The sequence below is a fragment of the Mchenga conophoros genome, linkage group LG23, assembly GCF_057382185.1.
Source record: "Mchenga conophoros isolate Kocher_MC1m ecotype Shallow Benthic linkage group LG23, M_conophoros_male_GT1.1, whole genome shotgun sequence".
Taxonomy (NCBI): Eukaryota; Metazoa; Chordata; class Actinopteri; order Cichliformes; family Cichlidae; genus Mchenga; species Mchenga conophoros.
In genome coordinates this window covers 10132140-10157793 of record NC_140547.1, presented here as the reverse complement: position 1 = coordinate 10157793, position 25654 = coordinate 10132140, and the positions used below count along the sequence as shown (strand labels likewise).

Here is a 25654-nt window from a genome sequence, read left to right as displayed (position 1 = left end):
CAGTGGTCCCTCGCGATTCACCTTTCGCGGAATCGGTGTTTCGCGGATTTTTTTTTTTTTTGTGTGTGCAATTTTGCATGATTTATTTTATTTTATTTTTTTAAAGCGCATTGTGTTCTCCGTCCTGATTGGCTGTAGATCATTGATTGTCAATCAATCTCGTGCCGTGGTCCTGTACAGTACAGAATGAGTTCAGCTTGTCCAATTTACATAAATCTTCGATCGCTAGTAGTGTGGCTCTGAAGTGCATTATTGTATGTTTGTTTTCTCCCCAACAAACACAACAATGTCGATGAAACGTTTTGCACCGTCAAAGGCAACTGTGGGTGCCTTTGGTTTCATTCTATAATACTGGACTTATTTTTCTACTAAGGTTTCACCTTTGAGGGTGTTTAAACAAGAGAGAAGAGTGTGAAAATGGTCATGCCTGTCTGAGAAAAGTGTATAAAGTGTGTAGTGAGGGCAAGGGCGTAGATTTGGTTTTGGCATTGGTGGGGACGGATGATTCAACCACCGAACCCTGCCCTGTTTCTTTTTTTTTTTCCCTTTTAGTCTTTGCTCAGTGGCGTGTCCAGCGGGGTGGCCTGGGGGGGGCACAGGCCACCCCCCCACCCCCCAACCAGACTGGCCACCCCAGGTGCCACCCCAAAGGCAAAACAATAAAATTCAATCAAATATCAAATGTACGATTATGTTTTTACGGTGAAGCTCAGATATCCGAGTGTAAGTGAATGTAGCATCGGTTTCTGCGCTATGTGCATCACGTTAGCAAAGGTAGGAGAGCCAAGCACGAAAGACGGCACCGCAGGAAACAATTTTTCGGTGAAAGAAAATGAGGACAGAATAAATGTCCCGGTAAGTAATATTAAGTTTGTTGAGTTTAGTAAACTTCGGTGAAATTAGAATCCCAAGGAAAGAATAACACTTAAAGAATTATTGCAGCCGTGGAATATATCAGACAGTATGCTACTGAGGCATAGCTGGACTGGCCATCGGGCATACCGGGCATTTGCCCGGTGGGCCGCTGGCGATTTTTTGTTTTTATGGGCCGATGGATATTTTTTTTTTTTTTTTTTTTTTTTTTAGGAAGGGTATATATAATGAAAGGTGTTGGATTGGCCAATTGGTCATGATCGACTCTGGGCTGGACCAATTACAGCCGAGGAGGCTGGATGCACCCTCCCCCTTGTTTAGCAATCACGTGATTTTCGCGCATTGCATGCCGGGAACTCGTGGCAAAACAATCCAAGTACCGCATCAAATGCAAGCATTTGCAGCACCGCAAAACGTTCATTCTCCGGTTCCAATACCTTCTTTTTTTTTCTTTGCCGCACAAAAAAGGAATGTACAAAACAAAAGGAGAACAATGCCGGTCCGTACAAAGACAGATTCGACGAAAAGACAAAGAAAAGATACGAGGAAAAAATCAAAGGAGTGAAAGGGTCAGACCCTTACGAGCACACAGAGTGGACAAAAGACGTCAGTGTGCTGCCCACTTTCACCACGCTCAGATTTATAATTACACGGTTCTTGGAGTGAGTGCATACACTCATGAAGTTTAGTAACTTCAGGTCACTGCAACAAGCCCAGGTACAGTTTACCGACGGATGGGTGCAGGACCTTGAAATGCACCGTGTAGGACGAAAGACTATTGTACGTATCATAAGTTTACCAGTTTCACAAATCGTCTTCATAAATACACATTCATTAACAGTTTATTAATAGGACCTTTGAGCTCAACGGTAATTAATTAGTAGTGGAAATAATTTCTGGTAGTGTAACAGTGTTTGTGGTATTATTCCACTTGCCACAAATATCAGTGTAATGGGGAAACAGCGCCCCCCCCCGCTCTCAGTGTGGCTGGTTAGGTGAGGCTGGCTGCAGTAATCGCTGCCAGTCTGCCGTAGCCATACGAGAGGTGAGTTGTATTGTTCCGCACACAATATAGCTAAGTAGTACAGACACATAAAACATGTTTGATTAGCTGACGAGCACCGAGTGTAATAAGTGCTTAGTGGACACATGTCCAACACCAGTTTTATGTACTTTTCATTTGTTTATTACAGTTTTTTACAGACGCTAGGACACATTTCTCAATACTTAGGTCACGTTTGCAAAACTCCTCACACAGTGAGCACAACAGAAGTCTATGTGGGCTAAACTGAGGACCAGTTATCATTGTTTTGGCACAAAATGCATTCAATGACTACATCTCTCAAATTACATGAATCATCTTCTCACTCAGACACAACAACTGCCAAAAACCTTTGTACGGACAGGACATTTTGCATGTGCTTACATACTGTTTTCAAAACTGTTAAACTCATGGTCAAAACAATAACACAATGCAAAACTTGAAAAGACAGCAAAATCCAACGGCAATATTTTATTGAAACATATTTTAAATCTAACAATGCAGTTTAACCAGCCACAGCTGATTCTCATTGTGGATGAACATCTACACAGTTGTTACTCCTTCAATTTTTCAACTCCTTCAATTCTGGCATGCCAGAAGATTCTTTCCTAGGTGTGTTGCCCAAGATGACATAAGATGTGATGTGGATGAGAACCTGTGGCCAAATGGAGAAGACCGAGTAGATTAGCATTACTATTGTATGTGTATCAGTGGATGGTGTGTATACGAATTCTTGTATTTTGGGATTACTTAGTGCAAAAAAATAAAAATACATAAACATAAATACATGATGTCTGATTCATTCCAGTAACATATATTGAAATTATAAACAGAGTTGTGTCCTTGTTTTACACAGGAAAACACTGTGTAATGCTACATGTTGTTAGTGTTTTTTAGGTCATTGTTTTGTGGGTGACAAAGTGTGTTTGTCGGCTGTCAACCTTTGCTAGTGTTCTGGAGGAATGTGTTCATTTGAGACCTGAATGAAGTGTTTTGGTAGTTGTAGTGCATTTTGAATGTGGAATGAACTGCTTTGCCAAGCTGAGGGTCAGTTAGGAGAATTGTGTGAAGAGTTTTGCAAAAGTGACCTAAGTATTGAGAAATGTGTCCTAGCGTCTGTAAAAAACTGTAATGTGTGAAACTGTATGCTAAAGCGGAATGCTAATGAGATGTTCTGCCGTAGTGTGCTGTGCGGAGTGGTGTGTGGCGAGCCTGTGCACTGATAATACACCGTTGTTTCCATTCAGGTACATAATTTGTTGTTGCTGTTATTTTATTGTATATTAGAAATTGTAATATTGCTGCAGTAATCGCTGCCAGTCTGCCGTAGCCATACGAGAGTGTGCTGTGCGGAGTGGTGTATGGCGAGCTTGTGCACTGATAATACACCGTTGTTTCCATTCAGGAAATAAAGTGGCAACGATCGATCAGAGACTCCTTGTCTTTTTTAAAACACTACACAACGCAGAGTCGAGGAGTCTGTTTGGGCCGAACTGTTGCAGCGGGATGAAGCAGAAACCGGTTACAGTAGCATTACAGAAATGTAGCAGTGACAATAATATTGTATGTTGTAATCGCAATGGACAATAAGTGATACAAAACAACTGTTTTATCCTGTGAATAAAAGTATATGTTTTTGTCAATGTACCATGGTAATAACAGAAGCGAAACACAATATTGTGTCAGGACAATTTACTATTTATGCACAATAAATAAAGGAGCATAGCGCGACAATTTCTGTTCAGCGCCAGACTTGCTTGTAACCTATATCACCAATTATGTTAAGAAAAATGACGTATTAACTACTAAAAAACTCTGACCTTTGTGGGAATGCTTGGAGCAGACTAACATGTGAGCTGGAGTGTTCTGAGACGTTATATTTGGTATATCCAGACCATCCATCGGCTCTTACTTCGGAAACATGGCTTAAAAAATTTCTCTTCAACGACGTAATCCGATAAAAAAAAAAAAACGATCTCTTTACCCATCGGCTTCCCGTGGCTGTCATGCGACCGGCTATTGAAGTTAATAATACAACAGCTTCTTGCCATTTTTTGGGTTTCTTTTTATCGCTGTGTAACTGAGTTCAATTGAAAGCCTGCGTGCGCTAGTACCTCTTGCCACAAGTTCCCAGAATCCTTTGCGGTTTTATCCCTGAATGACGTCACATTTTCAATCTTTATCCTGGTGGGCCGGTCTCTAGTCAAAATGCCCGGGCCGATTTTTTGTCCCAGTCCAGCCTTGCATGTAAGCTAAGACTCTCTAAAGAAACAGCATTGTTGTTGTTCGGCTTTTCATTTTGCCATTTGTTGATTCACTTGAAGAGCAAGTAACGTAATATGGGTCAAGCGATCAGTTTGATATCAATCTTTCGTGATACACCGTCATATTTACATTATTTGTACGGTACGAATGATTTGTTTTGGTACCTGGTCAAACTTAAGCGCTCCTTAGTATGGCTGGCTCCGTTTCTCCAACAGCGCACTCACAGGCAGCAGCTGCCCCGCCCTCTCACTCAGTCCTTAGTGCCTGAGCTCGGATCATACCAATATCAGGGGGAATTCACGCACAGTCGTAAATTCCCACAGTGTGCACTATGTGCTTCGAATATTGTGTGTACTTTTTGTTTTATACAGTTGTCAGCCAGGCATCTAACTATGAAAAAATTACACTCCAAAAGACCCCAGGCTTCTGACAAAACAACCCAGGCTTAAGCCCAGTAAGCCACCCCCACGCTCCGCCCCTGGTCTAAACCAATCAGAGCTAGTCAAGGGCAGGACCTCTCTGATTGGCCATGGTCCAGTTGAACGTGCAGGTGGATAGAGAGAGGTGAGTTGCTTGAATAAAACGATAAAGCTCACAAAACTATTTCAACAACCACCAAACAGGAAATAAAACTTCAGTTACTTTTGACACAAAGGCATCTGCTGTGATGCTCACACCTCTGATGAAGTCTCACATGTATCAGTACTGATAAGTGATCAGAATTATAATATGTCTGACTGTCAAAATTGGATCGAATCAGGACCTCGTGAATCGGAATCAAATGGATTATAGAAATCAGTGACGATACCCAGCCCTAGTGAGCAGTCTAGGCCTGACAGAAGTGGATTTAGCTGTGGGTAATAAGAAAAGATGAAAAGAACTATTGATAACTTTTTTGTTAAGTTAAGGCCTGATCCGTCTGAAATTCATAGCCAGTCCTCTGACACGGAGCTATCAATCTCTGAACCCTGAAATAGCACAGTGTACCCAGAAAACACATTATATGATGGAATAAATGCACTGCCCAAATGGGTAAACACCTTTCACACATAATTGCAATTAAGAAATCAGAGCTATATAAAAGGGCAACAGGTGAACTCTTCTGTTTTGGAGGAATGGATGCTAACCAGAGGAGTGAGACTAAGAGGAGGAGGACAAGGACGATGAAGGCCAAGGAACGTAATCTCCGATGAGCTCAAAGCCACTTTGGTTGGCCATGTGGTCAACCATGGTCTAACAATAAGGGAGGCAAAGTGTACAGCCAAATTTGATCAGGTGCACTGTAGCATCCATCATCCAGACTTTCTGAAGTGAGAATAGGTAAGAAATCTTACAGTACTCAATGAGTACTTTACTGTAGCACAGTATTGCCTGTGGACTGTTCTGTAGAATGTGAAAGTAAAGTATGTGTCATGTATTTGGGAAATGTATTCCTATATTATATTCCTACATAGTAGGCCTATTCATAGTATTTTACAGTATACTATTTGTATTGCAGAGCTGAAAGCTTACCAACACGAGGTGGTCGGGAACGTCTTCTGTCTCCTGAACAGGAGAATGAAATCATTAACATGCTTCTAGAAAATAATGCCATAACAGCACAGCAAATACAAAGAAAAATAATAAAAGACAACAACATGTTTCAAAATACTGATAAGGTCAGCTTATCAACACTGGAACGTGTCCTCAGAAATAATCTGAGGATGAACCAGCTCTACAGGGTGCCATTTGAACGCAATTCAGAAAGAGTCAATGAATTGCAATACATGTGGAAGTAAGTCCCATACAATCCCACAATTAATGCATACTCTCAACAGTATATAAATTACAGTACTGTACATACGCATACTCTGATTATGCTTCACAATAGTGACCACTCCAAGTCTGTATTACGTATCATGTTTGTTTCAGAGTTGGTAACTGGTTCACTGTCCACCCACACTTTTTAGTTGTTTATCTCCCTCCATATTCTCCATTCCTCAAGCCCATTATAAGGAATCTTTTTCTGCCTGGAGATGGAAAGTGTATGACCGAAATCCACACACACATATACCCCTTCCCAAGCTATGGAAGATGCATGTGAAGATATAGCAGTTGATGCTATTCATGGCTGGATTCGCCATGCTTGGCAATATTTGCCCTGCTGATCAACCAGGGCAAACATTGCTTGTGATATGGATAAGGTGCTGTTTTCATTCAAATTCCGGTGCTTTCATTCTATTTTTTTTGTTTTCATTCAAATTCCGTTGTTTTCATTCAAATTACGTTCTTTTCATTCAAATTCCGTTGTATTCATTCTAATTCTGTTGTTTTCATTCTAATTCCGTTGTTTTCATTCAAATTCTGTTGTTTTCATTCAAATTCTGTTGCTTTTATTCAAATTCTGTTCATTTCATTCAAATTCCATTGTTTTCATTCAAAATCTGTTGTTTACTTTCAAAATCTGTTGTTTTCATTCAAGTTCTGTTCTTTTCATTCAAATTCTATTGTTTGTTCTCAAATTCTTTTCTTTTCATTCTAATTCTGTTGCTTTCATTCAAATACTGTTCTTTTCATTCAAATTCTGTTCTTTTCATTCAAATTCGATTCTTCTTATTCTAATTCCGTTCTTTTAATTTTAATTACGTTTTGTTCATTCAAATTCCGGTGCTTTCATTCTAATTCTTTTGTTTTCATTCAAATGGCGTTCTTTTCATTGAAATTCCATTCTTTTGATTCTAATTCCGTTGTTTTCATTCAAACGTTGTTGTTTTTATTCAAATGCTGTTCTTCTCATTCTAATTCTTTTCATTTCATTTTAATTCCGTTGTTTTCATTCAAATTCCCGTGCTTTCATTCTAATGCTTTTGTTTTCATTCAAATTGCGTTCTTTTCATTCAAATTCCATTCTTTTGATTCTAATTCTGTTGTTTTCATTCAAATTCTCTTCTTTTCATTCTAATTCCGTTGTTTTCATTCAAATTCTGTTGTTTTCATTCAAATTCTGTTGTTTTCATTCAAATTCTCTTCTTTTCATTCTAATTCCGTTGTTTTCATTCAAATTCTGTTGTTTTTATTCAAATGCTGTTCTTCTCATTCTAATTCTTTTGTTTTCATTTCAATTCTGTTGTTTTCATTCAAATTCCCGTGCTTTCATTCTAATGCTTTTTGTTTTCATTAAGATTGCATTCTTTTCATTCAAATTTCATTCTTTTCCTTTAAATTGTGTTGCTTTCATTCAAATTCTGTTCTTTTCATTCAAATTCTATTGTTTGTTCTCAAATTGTGTTCTTTTCATTCTAATTCTTTTGTTTTCATTTAAAATCTTAAAATTCAAATTCGATTCTTCTCATTCTAATTCTGTTCTTTTCATTTTAATTGCGTTGTTTTCATTCAAATTCCGGTGCTTTCATTCCAGTTTTTTTTGTTTTCATTCAAATTACGTTCTTTTCATTCAAATTCCATTGTTTTCATTCAAATTCCATTGTTTTCATTCTAATTCCGTTGTTTTCATTCAAATTCTCTTCTTTTCATTCTAATTCCGTTGTTTTCATTCAAATTCTGTTGTTTTTATTCAAATGCAGTTCTTCTCATTCTAATTCTACTCTTTTCATTTTAATTCCGTTGTTTTCATTCAAATACTGTTCTTTTCATTCAAATTCTGTAGTTTTCATTCAAATACTGTTCTTTTCATTTTAATTCCGTTGTTTTCATTCAAATTCCCGTGCTTTCAATCTAACCCTTTTGTTTTCATTCAAATTGCGTTCTTTTCATTCAAATTCCATTCTTTGATTCTGTTCTTTTCATTCAAATTCCATTCTTTTCCTTTAAATTCCGTTGCTTTCATTCAAATTCTGTTCTTTTCATTCAAATTCTCTTCTTTTCATTCTAATTCCGTTGTTTTCATTCAAATTCTGTTGTTTTTATTCAAATGCAGTTCTTCTCATTCTAATTCTACTCTTTTCATTTTAATTCCGTTGTTTTCATTCAAATACTGTTCTTTTCATTCAAATTCTGTAGTTTTCATTCAAATACTGTTCTTTTCATTTTAATTCCGTTGTTTTCATTCAAATTCCCGTGCTTTCAATCTAACCCTTTTGTTTTCATTCAAATTGCGTTCTTTTCATTCAAATTCCATTCTTTGATTCTGTTCTTTTCATTCAAATTCCATTCTTTTCCTTTAAATTCCGTTGCTTTCATTCAAATTCTGTTCTTTTCATTCAAATTCTTTTCTTTTCATTCTAATTCTGTTGTTTTCATTCAAATTCTGTTGTTTTCATTCAAATTCTGTTGTTTTTATTCAAATGCTGTTCTTCTCATTCTAATTCTACTCTTTTTATTCAAATTCTTTTGTTTTCATTCAAATTCTGTTCTAATCATTCTAATTCTGTTCTTTTCATTTTAATTCCGTTGTTTTCATTCAAATTCTGTTCTTTTCATTCTAATTCCATTCTTTTCCTTTAAATTCCATTGTTTTCATTCAAATTCTGTTCTTTTCATTCAAATTCCATTCTTTTCCTTTAAATTCCATTGTTTTCATTCAAATACTGTTCTTTTCATTCAAATTGTTCTTTTCATTCTAATTCTTTTGTTTTCATTCAAAATCTGTTCTTTTCATTCACATTCCATTGTTTTCATTCAAATTCTATTGTTTGTTCTCAAATTCTGTTCTTTTCATTTTAATTCCGTTGTTTTCATTCAAATTCCGGTGCTTTCATTCTATTTTTTTGGTTTTCATTCAAATTCCATTGTTTTCATTCTAATTCCGTTGTTTTCATTCAAATTCTCTTCTTTTCATTCTAATTCCGTTGTTTTCACTCAGGTTCTGTTGTTTTCGTTCAAATTCTGTTGCTTTTATTCAAATTCTATTCATTTCCTTCAAATTCTATTGTTTTCATTCTAATTCTGTTGTTTACTTTCAAATGCTTTTCTTCTCATTCTAATTCTACTCTTTTTATTCAAATTCTTTTGTTTTCATTCAAAATCTGTCCTTTTCATTCACATTCTGTTGTTTTCATTCAAATATGATTCTTCTCATTCTAATTCTGTTCTTTTCATTTCAATTCCGTTGTTTTCATTCAAATTCCGGTGCTTTCATTCTAATTTTTTTGTTTTCATTCAAATTGTGTTCTTTTCATTGAAATTCCATTCTTTTGATTCAAATTAGGTTCTTTTCATTCTAATTTCGTTTTTTTCATTCAAATTCCCGTGCTTTCATTCTAATTCTTTTGTTTTCATTCAAATTGCGTTCTTTTCATTGAAATTCCATTCTTTTGATTCTAATTCTGTTGTTTTCATTCAAATTCTGTTGTTTTCATTCTAATTCCGTTGTTTTCATTCAAATTCTTTTGTTTTTATTCAAATGCTGTTCTTTTCATTTTAATTCCGTTGTTTTCATTCAAATTCCCGTGCTTTCAATCTAACCCTTTTGTTTTCATTCAAATTCTGTTCTTTTCATTCAAATTCTTTTCTTTTCATTCTAATTCTGTTGTTTTCATTCAAATTCTGTTGTTTTTATTCTAATTCCGTTGTTTTCATTCAAATTCTCTCCTTTTCATTCTAATTCCGTTGTTTTCATTCAAATTCTGTTGTTTTTATTCAAATTCTCTTCTTTTCATTCTAATTCCGTTGTTTTCATTCAAATTCTGTTGTTTTTATTCAAATGCTGTTCTTTTATTTTTAATTCCGTTGTTTTCATTCAAATTCCCGTGCTTTCATTCTAATTCCTTTGTTTTCATTCAAATTAGGTTCTTTTCATTCTAATTCCGTTGTTTTCATTCAAATTCCCGTGCTTTCATTCTAATTCTTTTGTTTTCATTCAAATTGCGTTCTTTTCATTGAAATTCCATTCTTTTGATTCTAATTCTGTTGTTTTCATTCAAATTCTGTTGTTTTCATTCAAATTCTGTTGTTTTCATTCAAATTCTCTTCTTTTCATTCTAATTCCGTTGTTTTCATTCAAACGTTGTTGTTTTTATTCAAATGCTGTTCTTCTCATTCTAATTCTTTTCATTTCATTTTAATTCCGTTGTTTTCATTCAAATTCCCGTGCTTTCATTCTAATGCTTTTGTTTTCATTCAAATTCCATTCTTTTCCTTTAAATTCCGTTGCTTTCATTCAAATTCTGTTCTTTTCATTCAAATTCTTTTCTTTTCATTCTAATTCTGTTGTTTTCATTCAAATTCTGTTGTTTTTATTCTAATTCCGTTGTTTTCATTCAAATTCTGTTGTTTTCATTCAAATTCGGTTGTTTTTATTCAAATGCTGTTCTTCTCATTCTAATTCTACTCTTTTTATTCAAACTCTTTTGTTTTCATTCAAATTCTGTTCTAATCATTCTAATTCTGTTCTTTTCATTTTAATTCCGTTGTTTTCATTCAAATTCTGTTCTTTTCATTCAAATTCCATTCTTTTACTTTAAATTCCATTGTTTTCATTCAAATACTGTTCTTTTCATTCAAATTGTTCTTTTCATTCTAATTCTTTTGTTTTCATTCAAAATCTGTTCTTTTCATTCACATTCCATTGTTTTCATTCAAATTCTATTGTTTGTTCTCAAATTCTGTTCTTTTCATTTTAATTCCGTTGTTTTCATTCTAATTCCGGTGCTTTCATTCTATTTTTTTTGTTTCCATTCAAATACTGTTCTTTTCATTCAAATTCTGTAGTTTTCATTCAAATACTGTTCTTTTCATTCAAATTCTGTAGTTTTCATTCAAATACTGTTCTTTTCATTTTAATTCCGTTGTTTTCATTCAAATTCCCGTGCTTTCAATCTAACCCTTTTGTTTTCATTCAAATTGCGTTCTTTTCATTCAAATTCCATTCTTTGATTCTGTTCTTTTCATTCAAATTCCATTCTTTTCCTTTAAATTCCGTTGCTTTCATTCAAATTCTGTTCTTTTCATTCAAATTCTTTTATTTTCATTCTAATTCTGTTGTTTTCATTCAAATTCTGTTGTTTTTATTCTAATTCCGTTGTTTTCATTCAAATTCTGTTGTTTTCATTCAAATTCTGTTCCTTTCATTCTAATTCTTGTGTTTTCATTCAAAATTTGCTCTTTTCATTCACATTCCGTTGTTTTCATTCAACTTCGATTCTTCTCATTATAATTCTGTTCTTTTCATTTTAATTCCGTTGTTTTCATTCAAATTCCGGTGCTTTCATTCTAATTCCGTTGCTTTCATTCAAATACTGTTCTTTTCATTCCAATTCCGGTGTTTATATTCTAATTCTTTTCTTTTCATTCTAATTCTGTTCTTTTCATTCTAATTCCGTTGTTTTCATTCAAATTCTGTTGTTTTCATTCAAATTCCGTTGTTTTCATTCAAATTCTGTTGTTTTTATTCAAATGCCTTTGTTTTCATTCAAATTCTGTTATTTTCATTCAAATGCTGTTCTTCTCATTCTAATTCTTTTGTTTTCATTTCAATTCTGTTGTTTTCATTCAAATTCCCGTGCTTTCATTCTAATGCTTTTGTTTTCATTAAAATTGCATTCTTTTCATTCAAATTCCATTCTTTTGATTCCAATTCTTTTGTTTTCATTCAAATTCTGTTCTTTTCATTCAAATTTCATTCTTTTCCTTTAAATTCTGTTGCTTTCATTCAAATTCTGTTCTTTTCATTCAAATTCTATTGTTTGTTCTCAAATTGTGTTCTTTTCATTCTAATTCTTTTGTTTTCATTTAAAATCTTAAAATTCAAATTCGATTCTTCTCATTCTAATTCTGTTCTTTTCATTTTAATTGCGTTGTTTTCATTCAAATTCCGGTGCTTTCATTCCAGTTTTTTTTGTTTTCATTCAAATTACGTTCTTTTCATTCAAATTCTCTTCTTTTCATTCTAATTCCGTTGTTTTCATTCAAATTCTCTTCTTTTCATTCTAATTCCGTTGTTTTCATTCAAATTCTGTTGTTTTTATTCAAATGCAGTTCTTCTCATTCTAATTCTACTCTTTTCATTTTAATTCCGTTGTTTTCATTCAAATACTGTTCTTTTCATTCAAATTCTGTAGTTTTCATTCAAATACTGTTCTTTTCATTCAAATTCTGTAGTTTTCATTCAAATACTGTTCTTTTCATTTTAATTCCGTTGTTTTCATTCAAATTCCCGTGCTTTCAATCTAACCCTTTTGTTTTCATTCAAATTGTGTTCTTTTCATTCAAATTCCATTCTTTGATTGTTACGACCCGTCTAGGGCCAGGCCATAACATGAGCGAGGCACTCGCTTCCCCCCCCCCAAGACCCATGCAGTCACACGCAACAAATCCGTTAGATGTGAAGTGATTTATTTACAAGGTGAATAAAGAGAACCAAAACGGGAGTGTCAACACTTCAGGGTGAGCCAAGGCCAAAACAATAAACAAAACAAACCTACACAAATCCCGCACCCCTGACCTCACCAAAATAAAGTCAAAATAAAGACAGAGTCTGACCTCCTTAACCAACTCAAAAACAGGAGAAAACGGGTGATCAAAATAAACGGCAGCTCACCCCTACCCACTCCACTTCCACAATTTTCGCACGTATACTGCAGCCAGCGGCTACCACAGGACTACTGCTGGGTGATGAGGAGAAATGCGAGGACCTCTCCCGCTGTAGCACTCCAGCCTCCTTTTATTGGGCGGGTCCTCCAGCTGGATCCAATCACACCGGGGCAGTAAGTCCACGCACCAATCGGAACAGGGCCCTGGCACAGCTAAATTAACATAGACAAAAACACAGCACCTGCACAAACAAACACACGGACATACAAGTTCGTAACACCCCCTTCCATAAGAATTAAACAATCCTTCTAGTGTTTAATCCTAGACTACAAAATTGCTCTCGACAGGGCGTCCGCGATGACATTTTCCGTCCCTTTCTTATGCCTAATCTGCAGGTTGAAGTCTTGCAAGAGAAGGGACCAACGCATAAGTCTCTGATTTGAGTTCTGCATCTGGGAGAGAAAAACCAATGGGTTATGGTCAGTGAACACTTGAACAGGGATAGAGCTGGATCCGATATACACCTCGAAATGCTGTAGGGCTAACAACAAGGCAAGGGCTTCCTTTTCAATGGTACTGTAATTCATCTGATGTTTGTTGAATTTTTTTGAGAAGTAACAAATTGGGCGATCCACGCCGCAATGGTCTTCCTGCATAAGGACAGCTCCTGCACCAACCGCACTAGCGTCAACCTCGAGCTTGAAAGGGGACATAAACTTCAGGGCCGTAAGAACAGGGGAACTGCACAGTAATGCTTTCGCAGACTCGAAAGCAGTCTGACAAACAGGCGTCCACACAAAAGGCTTCTTCGGACTGATCAAATCGGTGAGAGGAACGACGACAGTGGCAAAGTTCTTACAAAACCCTCTATAATAACCACATATTCCTAGAAATCGGCGCAGCGCCCTTCTCGTTTGTGGGACTGGAAACTCAACGATCGCCTGTATTTTCGCGGTCACCGGCAGTATCTGTCCCTGACCCACCTGTTTTCCCAGATATGTGACGGTGGCTCTGCCAAATTCACATTTGGCTAGGTTCAACGTAAGCGAGGCCTCCTGAAAACGGCTGAAAACAAGAGAGAGTGTTTGTAAGTGGTCAGACCAGGGGCCCGTTCTTCGTACGTCGCTTACTACATCCAAGATCAAATGACACATCCAAGATCAAATCATCGCGCTAACCGTGAGCTCGCTAATCCGGTTCCCCGAACACACCTGCTGTTGACGATTACTACAGCTGGACGCAGTAATGTGACATCACTGGGTGTCGTAAAAGGGGCTACGCATCGATAGTAGAAACATTGATCGGCAACCCTCTGATTGGTCGGCGAAAATGTCGAAGGAGCGCGCTCGGCTCGGTATCTTTCGGCAGCAGAGCAAGAACTCCTGAGTGAGGGATTTCAGGAGTTTCAGAGTTTAATCAGAACGCAAGGGAACACTGCAAAGGCTGCAAAAGCAAGGAGAGAGGGCTGGCAGAAAGTTGCTGACAAATTAAACTCGTAAGTAATTTAATAATAATAATAATAATATATTGGATTTATATAGCGCTTTTCAAGGCACCCAAAGCGCTTTACAATGCCACTATTCATTCACTCTCACATTCACACACTGGTGGAGGCAGCTACGGTTGTAGCCACAGCTGCCCTGGGGCAGACTGACAGAAGCGAGGCTGCCATATCGCGCCATCGGCCCCTCTGGCCAACACCAGTAGGCGGTAGGGTAGATTTATCATATCACACTATATTATCCAATATTATATTACATTATATTATATTGTTATATTATATCCTCTTTCACATTAGAGCCACAACAGGACCCACTAGAACATGGGAACAAGTAAAAGTGAAATATAAGAATATTCTACAGAATGGTAATATTTATCACTTATATTGCTTTTCGTCTCTTGGAAAGAGACCCTGAAATAATCTGTTTGTTTGTTTATAACAGCAACCAAGAAAAGGGCAGAGGAAAAAAAGACAGGTGGTGGTCCTGCACCCCCTCGTCAACAAGTTGGTTAAGTAAATAATACCCTCACGGGAAAATCGATATCTCTCAATGAGCACACTGTCGCGCTGAGCTAAAGGATCCTGTCTGTCCCGCAATATATGCTGAATTCTGAGGACTCTCCTTATCAATCTTGCACCTTCCGCAATGGGTTGCTCGCGTAAACGGACAGGACATGGCTGCGACAGGCTTCCCAAATCCACCTTGGCTTTTATAGCCGTGGTCTCTCATCTTGATTACACGAAGTAATTTACAATTACTACTCTGAAATATGAATTACATCTGTAATAATCACATACATGTAATAGAATGTTAATAGTACATTTCCCTTTTTTAGGAAATGACCTGTATGTATCTGTGTGACATCAATAAAAGGATCAAGTGCTGCATTATCTTCAGTTACATTGATGTTATTTATTTATCGCTGTTGCTTTCGTATAAATGAAGCGGACATACCTGCGTGGCCGCGATCTAATCCTGTTTACATAAAGTAAACCTGCTCCCGAGCAGGTTTACGCTTACGGCTCTGTTGCTATGACAGCAAGTCCCGGATGAGCTTCGGGGAACCGACTGATCCAGGATCACGCGAAATCGTCAACAATCTAATCCGGCTAACCTACTTAGCGAGGTACGAAGAACAGGCCCCAGGTGGATGAGTAAATGACAACATCGTCCAGGTAGGCATCGCAGTTATTCACGCCCGCCAGTACTTTGGCCATAAGGCGCTGGAAAGTAGCGGGTGCATTACGCAACCCAAACGGCATAACCGTATACTGGAGAAAATGGTCCGGTGTAACAAAAGCAGATATTTCAGAGGCTCGGGGAGTTAAAGGTACTTGCCAGTAACCTTTTAACAAATCAAGTTTGGTTACAAACGATGCCGATCCCACTCTATCAATACAATCCTCCATTCTAGGAAGAGGAAATGAATCAGGTTTGGTAACAGCGTTAACTTTCCTGTAATCATTACAAAACCGAGGAGTGTTGTTGGATTTTGGTACTAGCACACACGGCGAACTCCATGCGCTGGCGCTCGGAAAGGCTAAACCGTGTTCTAAGAGATAGTCAACTTCCTTCTGCATTATCGCCCTTTTCACTGGGTTCACTCGGTAAGCATGTTGCTTAATCGGTTTATGTCCTTCCACATCAATATCGTGGCACAGGACCGCAGTTTGACGAGGGTGATCAGAAAAAAGTGATAAGTTCTTTTCTATCAGATCAGTGATGTCAGCTCGAGCGGGTTCAGACAGGTGGACTAAATATGTGTCTAAATCATTTAAGATCTCCGAATTTTTCAACCGAGCGCTTCACTTTTCTGGAGTAGCCCGTCATCAGAGGGTTCATAGGGAGAAACAGTACTAGCGGCGCACACTGGAGACGGCGCACCCGAAGGACTCCTCGAGTGAAACGATTTTAACAGATTAATATGACAAACCCTAGACTTTCTCCGGCGGTCTGGGGTCTGGATCACATAGTTGTTGTCACTGAGTTTTTGTTCCACCACATATGGGCCAGCGAACTGAGCTGATAAGCTGGACCCTACCACAGGCAACAACACCAACACTTTCTCTCCCGGCTGAAAACTTCTGCAAACAGCTTTTTTATCATAGCGAGTTTTCATTTTAGCTTGCGTATGTGACAGATTCTCTCGAGCTAACTGACATGCAAGGTGAAGCTTTTCCCGAAGTCCGCTAACATAATCCAGAACATTATGCTGAGTTTCAGAAGTTTCTGACAACCACCTCTCCTTCAGAAGGCGGAGGGGACCGCGGACCACGTGTCCAAACACCAGATCCATCGGACTGAATCCCAAGGATTCCTGAGTGGTTTCTCTGACTGCAAACAACAATAACGGCAGACCCTCATCCCATTCTCTATCCGACCCCGCGCAGAACTTGCGCAGCATAGCTTTGAGGGTTTGATGGAATCTTTCCAGAGCACCTTGACTTTCCGGGTGGTATGGACTGGATTTTACATGTTTTATGTGCAACTCCTCCACAACCTGTGCAAACATTTTTGAGGTGAAATTCGTTCCTTGGTCTGTTTGAACAACCTTTGGAAGCCCGAAAGTAGAGAAAAATTTAAGTAGTGCTTTTAGCACCGGTTTTGCTTTCAGCGTGCGTAGTGGAATTGCCTCTGGGTACCTTGTTGCTGAACACATTATTGTAAGTATGTATTGGTGTCCGGATTTGGTTTTTGGCAGGGGACCCACACAATCCAATATTACTTTTTCAAACGGCTCACCTATTACTGGAATAGGATGTAACGGAGCAGGTGGAATGGGTCTGTTAGGTTTCCCCGCCATCTGACATGTGGTACAGGTACGGCAATATGCCACCACATCAGCTTTCAACCCTGGCCAAAAGAAGTTGCGCAACACCCGATGATATGTTTTGTTCACCCCAAGATGTCCAGCCATGCTGGCATCATGCGCTAAGCTAAGCACCTGCCCTCGATGTGGCTTCGGCACCACCACCTGCGTAGCACCAGGCAAACCACACCGGTCAGAGGACCACCTCCTCATAAGAACTCCATCTTGCAAAAAATAAGAAGTGGGTGATTCACTTCCTGCACTCTTAGCTGCAGATAGAAAACAGGTAGCCAGTGATGAGTCATTCTGCTGAGCGGTTATCAATGCATCCCTATTCAATTTCTCATCCAGCTCTGGCATCAGTTTCATCACATCGCTTTTTGTTCTGTCACTCTCACGGCTGGGAGATATTCTCTCGTCTGGCGTCGCCATAAACGTGTCAGCAACATCCATAACGTCATCAAATTTGCGTGACTGCGCACGAGTGATTGCACAAACAGGAAACACATTTAACAAAGGGGCGGCAACCTCAGTGACAGAAGAAATAGGCGTTTCCACCACTTCAGGCGGTGGGAAAACTGTCCCACCAGCCAAGTCATTTCCTAAAATAAACGAAACCCCTTTAATCGGCAACTGGGAACTCACCGCAACTTTGACATGCCCCGTTTTCACGGGCGAATGTAAATGGACTTTGTGTAACGGCGCCCGAAGAACGCTCATCTTAATTCCCCAAACCAACACATCCGAATCACAAGCAGTTTTATCTGACAATGGTAGTACACTATCCAACATAAACGACTGATGCGCACCTGTGTCCCGAAGAATAGTAACAGGCACTTTGTCCCCCTCTTCTCCCGTCACAGAAACAAAGCCTTTCGTGATGAACGGTTTAAAACGTGGCTCTATTTCTGCATCCACATGGTGCAAATCACGGGTGAGAGTGGAATGCGATTTAGGCAAAGGGACAACTTTGATGAGACCTACGCCCGCTGGATTTCTAGAGCCTTTGCGCTGCTCTTTCCTCCGGAGCGCAGGACAGACAGCGATTAGATGTCCGGGTCCGCGACAATAAAAACAGTCGCGATTAACACCATCCTCCTGTCTATCTTTCAGTCCTATCTTTGGTGACTTTATCTTCCTTTCCTGTCCCACCCTAATATTCTGTGAGACAGCGGCTGAAAATATAGTTTTGTGGGTGAGAGTAAACTCATCAGCCATCACTGCCGCTTTAGCAAGTGAGGGCACCTTTTGCTCATTCAGATAAATAACTACTTGGTCCGGCAAACATTTTTTGAATTCCTCTAACAAAAGAAGCTCTTTCAGCCCCTCGAAATCCTGTGCTTTACTGGCCTGCAACCATCGTTCAAACAGGCGACTTTTCTCACGGGCAAACTCCACAAATGTCTGATTGGCGGTTTTTTCACACTTCCTAAATTTTTGACGGTAGGCTTCTGGGACGAGCTCATATGCCTGCAACACAGTCTTCTTCATGACGTCATAATCCAGGCTATCTTCAATTGATAAACTGGTACACACCTCCTGGGCTTTGCCAACCAATTTGCATTGTAACAGCAGCGGCCAAAATTCCTTCGGCCAACTTAACGCGGCCGCTATACGCTCAAAAGCGTTAAAATAGGAATCCACTTCGGCCTCACGAAACGGGGGAACCAGTTTAACGTGTTTGGTGATGTCAAAACCTGTCGGGACCGCGGTGGACGTACTAGGATGGCTAGAGGCAGATGTGGAGGGCTTTCGCTCCAGCTCCAAAGCTCTGACACGGAGGTGCATTGCTTGTACCTCAAGCTCTTTAGCACGGGCTTCCACCTCCCTAATACAGAGGGTCAAACGGAGATCTTCCGTAGACCGCCCCGCCAGGGGTTCCCCGGCCGTACCAGACTCAGCTGCTTCAGGCTTCGCCTCGGCTGTGTCAGAGCCCGCCTCAGCCGCATCAGAGTCCGCCTCGGCTGGTAGCACGTTAACAGGCCCTTTGGCATCCGACCCCGGCTCAGCCTCCGGAGCCACCTTCACACCCCCGCCATCAGGCTGCTCTACAGCTGCCTGCGGGGCAGGAAGAACGCCTCGCTCCACCAACTCTGCACACAAAGCGTCCCTAACCACCGCTTTGCGGGCACCATAGGACACTTGAACATCATAACAACTAGCAATGATAAGCAAATCCGCTTTCCTGCACTTCACAATTCTATCCCACGAAGGCGAAGTAACAAAATCATCCAAAGAAAACTCCATAATTCCACACACCTACCACCCCCACACCCAAGAAAACCGCCAACAGACCAAACACACGCAAAAACCCACAGGAAAAGGCAGAGGACGAGCCCCCAATTCATGTTACGACCCGTCTAGGGCCAGGCCATAACATGAGCGAGGCACTCGCTTCCCCCCCCCAAGACCCATGCAGTCACACGCAACAAATCCGTTAGATGTGAAGTGATTTATTTACAAGGTGAATAAAGAGAACCAAAACGGGAGTGTCAACACTTCAGGGTGAGCCAAGGCCAAAACAATAAACAAAACAAACCTACACAAATCCCGCACCCCTGACCTCACCAAAATAAAGTCAAAATAAAGACAGAGTCTGACCTCCTTAACCAACTCAAAAACAGGAGAAAACGGGTGATCAAAATAAACGGCAGCTCACCCCTACCCACTCCACTTCCACAATTTTCGCACGTATACTGCAGCCAGCGGCTACCACAGGACTACTGCTGGGTGATGAGGAGAAATGCGAGGACCTCTCCCGCTGTAGCACTCCAGCCTCCTTTTATTGGGCGGGTCCTCCAGCTGGATCCAATCACACCGGGGCAGTAAGTCCACGCACCAATCGGAACAGGGCCCTGGCACAGCTAAATTAACATAGACAAAAACACAGCACCTGCACAAACAAACACACGGACATACAAGTTCGTAACAGATTCTGTTCTTTTCATTCAAATTTCATTCTTTTCCTTTAAATTCTGTTGCTTTCATTCAAATTCTGTTCTTTTCATTCAAATTCTATTGTTTGTTCTCAAATTGTGTTCTTTTCATTCTAATTCTTTTGTTTTCATTTAAAATCTTAAAATTCAAATTCGATTCTTCTCATTCTAATTCTGTTCTTTTCATTTTAATTGTGTTGTTTTCATTCAAATTCCGGTGCTTTCATTCCAGTTTTTTTTGTTTTCATTCAAATTACGTTCTTTTCATTCAAATTCCATTGTTTTCATTCTAATTCCGTTGTTTTCATTCAAATTCTCTTCTTTTCATTCTAATTCCGTTGTTTTCATTCAAATTCTGTTGTTTTTATTCAAATGCAGTTCTTCTCATTCTAATTCTACTCTTTTCATTTTAATTCCGTTGTTTTCATTCAAATACTGTTCTTTTCATTTTAATTCCGTTGTTTTCATTCAAATTCCCGTGCTTTCAATCTAACCCTTTTGTTTTCATTCAAATTGCGTTCTTTTCATTCAAATTCCATTCTTTTCCTTTAAATTCCGTTGCTTTCATTCAAAATCTGTCCTTTTCATTCACATTCTGTTGTTTTCATTCAAATACGATTCTTCTCATTCTAATTCTGTTCTTTTCATTTCAATTCCGTTGTTTTCATTCAAATTAGGTTCTTTTCATTCTAATTCCGTTGTTTTCATTCAAATTCCCGTGCTTTCATTCAAATTCTTTTGTTTTCATTCAAATTCCATTCTTTTGATTCTAATTCTGTTGTTTTCATTCAAATCAGAATCAGAATCAGAATCAGAATACTTTATTGATCCCTGGGGGAAATTATTTTTTGTTACAGTGCTCCATTTTAAACCAACATTAAGACAAGACAGACAATACGCTAACTAAGAATAGTACAATATATACATATATATACATACATACATACATAAGTCACTTATAAATAAATATTTGGAAAAGAAACATGTGTAGTTGTAGCAGCAAACAGTGTGTTAAGTGGATGCGTTGTACAGGGAGATGGCCACAGGCAGGAATGATTTCCTGTGTCGTTCAGTGGTGCTTTTCGGTAATCTCAGTCTCTCACTGAACGAGCTCCTGTGACTGACCAACATGTCATGGAGTGGGTGGGAGGTGTTATCCAACATTGTCTTTATCTTGGACAGCATCCGCCTCTCCGACACCACCTTGAGGGAGTCCAGCTCCATCCCCACAACATTGCTGGCCTTACAGATCAGTTTATTAAGTCTGTTGGCATCTGCGACCCTCAGCCTGCTCCCCCAGCATGCAACAGCATAGAGGATCGCACTGGCCACCACAGACTCATAGAAAATCCTCAGCATTTTCTGGCAGATGTTGAAGGACCTCAGTCGCCTCAAAAAATAGAGACGACTCTGGCCCTTCCTGTAAAGTGCTGTGGTGTTTTTAGCCCAGTCCAGTTTATTGTCAATGTGTACTCCAAGGTATTTATAGTCCTCCACAATGTCAACACTGACCCCCTGGATTGAAACAGGGGTCAAGTGTTTCCTGGTCTTCCTGAAGTCCACGATCAGTTCCTTGGTCTTTGCCACGTTGAGCTGCAGATGATTCTGCTCACACCACGTGACAAAGGAGTCGACCACAGCCCGGTACTCTGTCTCATCATCCCTGCTGATGCATCCAACCACCGCAGAGTCATCAGAAAACTTCTGAAGATGGCAGGTCTCTGTGCAGTGGCTGAAGTCTGTGGTGTAGAGGGTGAAGAGGAAGGGGGAGAGGACAGTCCCCTGTGGTGCCCCTGTGTTGCTAATCACCTTGTCAGACACACACTGTGGGAGACGTACATATTGTGGTCTTCCTGTCAGGTAATCAACAATCCAGGACACCAGAGAAGCATCCACCTGCATCGCTGCTAACTTATCACCCAGGAGGGTCGGCCTGATGGTGTTGAAAGCACTGGAAAAGTCAAAAAACATGACCCTCACAGTGCTCGCCGGCTGGTCCAGATGGGTGTAGACACGATTGAGCAGGTAGATGATGGCGTCCTCTGTTCCGAGACGAGGCTGATAAGCGAACTGAAGGGGATCCAGATGTGGTCTTACTATGGGTCGCAGCTGGTCCAGGATGAGCCTTTCCAGGGTCTTCATGATGTGGGAGGTCAGTGCCACGGGCCTGTAATCCTGGGGGCCACTGGGACGAGGCGTCTTTGGTACAGGGACGAGGCATGATGTCTTCCACATCACCGGGACCCTCTGCAGACTCAGACTCAGCATAAACAGTTTATGAAAGACTCCACACAGCTGGGGGGCACAGGTCTTGAGGACAAGGGGACTCACTCCGTCTGGTCCAGCAGACTTGCCTGAGTGAAGTCATTTGCATCTCAACCTGGTATTGAGTGAAGGTGATGGGTGCGGGAGGGGTGTCAGGAATCTCACAGGAGGCAACATGTGAAGAGAGAGGCTGGCACAGTGGTGTGGCTCTGGATTCCAGGCTGACTGCAGGTGAGGTTGTGGGGGTGGGAGCAGACACTGTGGTGTCGAATCTATTGAAAAACAGATTCAACTCATTGGCTCTATTCTCACCTCCCTCAGCTCCCCTGCTGTTGGTTGGCCTGAATCCAGTGATGGTCTTCATGCCCCTCCACACCTCTCTCATGCTGTTCTGCTGGAGTTTCCACTCCAGCTTCCTCCTGTAATTGTCCTTAGCCTCTCTGATCTTGTCCTTTAGTAACACCTGGATCTTCCTCACCTCCTCTTTGTTGCCCCCTCTGAAAGCCCTCTTCTTGTTGTTGAGGAGGGCTTTGATGTCCTTAGTCACCCACGGCTTGTTATTTGGGTAACAATGAACAGTCTGAGCTGGAACAATGGAGTCGGTGCAGAAAGTTATGTAGTCTGTGATACACTCAGTAAGCCCATTGATGTCCTCGGCGTGAGGCTCACAGAGTGTTTCCCAGTCGGTCACCTCGAAACAGCCCTGTAGTTCCGCTATTGCCAAATACAGTTCTTTCCATTCAAATTCTGTTCTTTTCATTCTAATTCTTGTGTTTTCATTCAAAATCTGTTCTTTTCATTCACATTCTTTTGTTTTCATTCAAATTCGATTCTTCTCATTCTAATTCTGTTCTTTTCATTTTAATTCCGTTGTTTTCATTCAAATTCCGGTGCTTTCATTCTATTTTTTTTTGTTTTCATTCAAATTCCGTTCTTGTCATTCAAATTCGGTTGTTTTCATTCTAATTCCGTTGTTTTCATTCAAATTCTCTTCTTTTCATTCTAATTATGTTGTTTTCATTCAAATTCTGTTATTTTTATTCAAATGCTGTTCTTCTCATTCTAATTCTACTCTTTTTATGCAAATTCTGTTGTTTTCATTCAAATTCTGTTGTTTTCATTCTAATTCCGTTGTTTTCATTCAAATTCTGTTGTTTTCATTCAAATGCTGTTCTTCTCATTCTAATTCTCCTCTTTTCATTTTAATTTCGTTTTTTTCATTCAAATTCCCCGTGCTTTCATTCTAATGCTTTTGTTTTCATTAAAATTGCATTCTTTTCATTCAAATTGCATTCTTTTCATTCTTATTCTTTTGTTTTCATTCAAATTCTATTGTTTGTTTTCAAATTCTGTCCTTTTCATTCTAATTCCGTTGCTTTCATTCAAATACTGTTGTTTTCATTCAAATTCTGTTCTTTTCATTCTAATTCTTTTGTTTTCATTCAAATTCCCGTGCTTTCGTTCTAATTCCTTTGTTTTCATTCAAATTCTCTTCTTTTCATTCTAATTCCGTTGTTTTCATTCAAATTCTGTTGTTTTCATTCAAATGCTTTTCTTTTCATTCAAATTCCATTCTTTTGATTCTAATTCTTTTTTTCATTCAAATTCTGTTCTTTTCATTTAAATTCCAATCTTTTCCTTTAAATTCCGTTGCTTTCATTCAAATACTGTTCTTTCCATTCAAATTCTGTTCTTTTCATTCTAATTCTTTTGTTTTCATTCAAAATCTGTCCTTTTCATTCACATTCGATTCTTCTCATTCTATTTCTGTTCTTTTCATTTTAATTCCGTTGTTTTCATTCAAATTCTGTTGTTTTTATTCCATTTCTTTTTTAAGGAGCCGTTCGCAACTCTACTAACTAACCTTATGAATAAAATAAAGTTCACTACCAGTAACATCATAGCACCCACCCAGCTGTACTGTATAAAAACTCTGTCAAGCTGGCTAGAACGCAGTACGAGTTATTGTAACTGACGGTAAAAAGTCAGCACAACGAAAATAAACTCCACCTAAACTTGGTATATATCTGACCCAGATAGACTGCAGGTCATAACTTCTTACCTGAAGTTCAGTTCACCTGACACTCGGACCGGCGGCTGCCTCGGGTCTCTCCTCCTGCCTCACCTTCCCTCATCCACCTGCTGGCCTCTGTGGAAGCCCCACCATAGACACCACCAAACAACTGAGTTATTTTTACACATCGACCTGCATCTGGCCAATCCACCACCTCTCATTGTTCATGCCATTACAAAAAAAATAAAAAATAAGTCACCGGGCATATGCCCGGTATGCCCGATGGCCAGTCCAGCTATGTTTACCTGCAACCAAATCTGCAGCTCCATACAGCAATGTTACGACTTAGATTATATCTTATAACTCATAACTCTTATGTTAGCTGCCCTCAGTACAAGGCTGGACTGGGACAAAAAATCGGCCCGGGCATTTTGACTAGAGACCGGCCCACCAGGATAAAGATTGAAAATGTGACGTCATTCAGGGATAAAACCGCAAAGGATTCTGGGAACTTGTGGCAAGAGGTACTAGCGCACGCAGGCTTTCAATTGAACTCAGTTACACAGCGATAAAAAGAAACCCAAAAAATGGCAAGAAGCTGTTGTATTATTAACTTCAATAGCCGGTCGCATGACAGCCACGGGAAGCCGATGGGTAAAGAGATCGTTTTTTTTTTTTTATCGGATTACGTCGTTGAAGAGAAATTTTTTAAGCCATGTTTCCGAAGTAAGAGCCGATGGATGGTCTGGATATACCAAATATAACGTCTCAGAACACTCCAGCTCACATGTTAGTCTGCTCCAAGCATTCCCACAAAGGTCAGAGTTTTTTAGTAGTTAATACGTCATTTTTCTTAACATAATTGGTGATATAGGTTACAAGCAAGTCTGGCGCTGAACAGAAATTGTCGCGCTATGCTCCTTTATTTATTGTGCATAAATAGTAAATTGTCCTGACACAATATTGTGTTTCGCTTCTGTTATTACCATGGTACATTGACAAAAACATATACTTTTATTCACAGGATAAAACAGTTGTTTTGTATCACTTATTGTCCATTGCGATTACAACATACAATATTATTGTCACTGCTACATTTCTGTAATGCTACTGTAACCGGTTTCTGCTTCATCCCGCTGCAACAGTTCGGCCCAAACAGACTCCTCGACTCTGCGTTGTGTAGTGTTTTAAAAAAGACAAGGAGTCTCTGATCGATCGTTGCCACTTTATTTCCTGAATGGAAACAACGGTGTATTATCAGTGCACAAGCTCGCCATACACCACTCCGCACAGCACACTCTCGTATGGCTACGGCAGACTGGCAGCGATTACTGCAGCAATATTACAATTTCTAATATACAATAAAATAACAGCAACAACAAATTATGTACCTGAATGGAAACAACGGTGTATTATCAGTGCACAGGCTCGCCACACACCACTCCGCACAGCACACTACGGCAGAACATCTCATTAGCA

The 25654-nt window shown here is 39.5% G+C and overlaps 1 long non-coding RNA gene across 1 annotated transcript; it reads right to left on the bottom strand.

The window, feature by feature from the left end:
* Positions 1 to 1878: 1878 nt before the first annotated feature.
* On the bottom strand, positions 1879 to 24829 carry LOC146546704 (uncharacterized). The gene is made up of 3 exons (XR_014890793.1): positions 24224 to 24829; positions 5693 to 5725; positions 1879 to 2570 (listed from the first exon to the last, which is right to left on the bottom strand). It is a non-coding gene; the product is annotated as an uncharacterized LOC146546704 (long non-coding RNA).
* Positions 24830 to 25654: the final 825 nt, after the last annotated feature.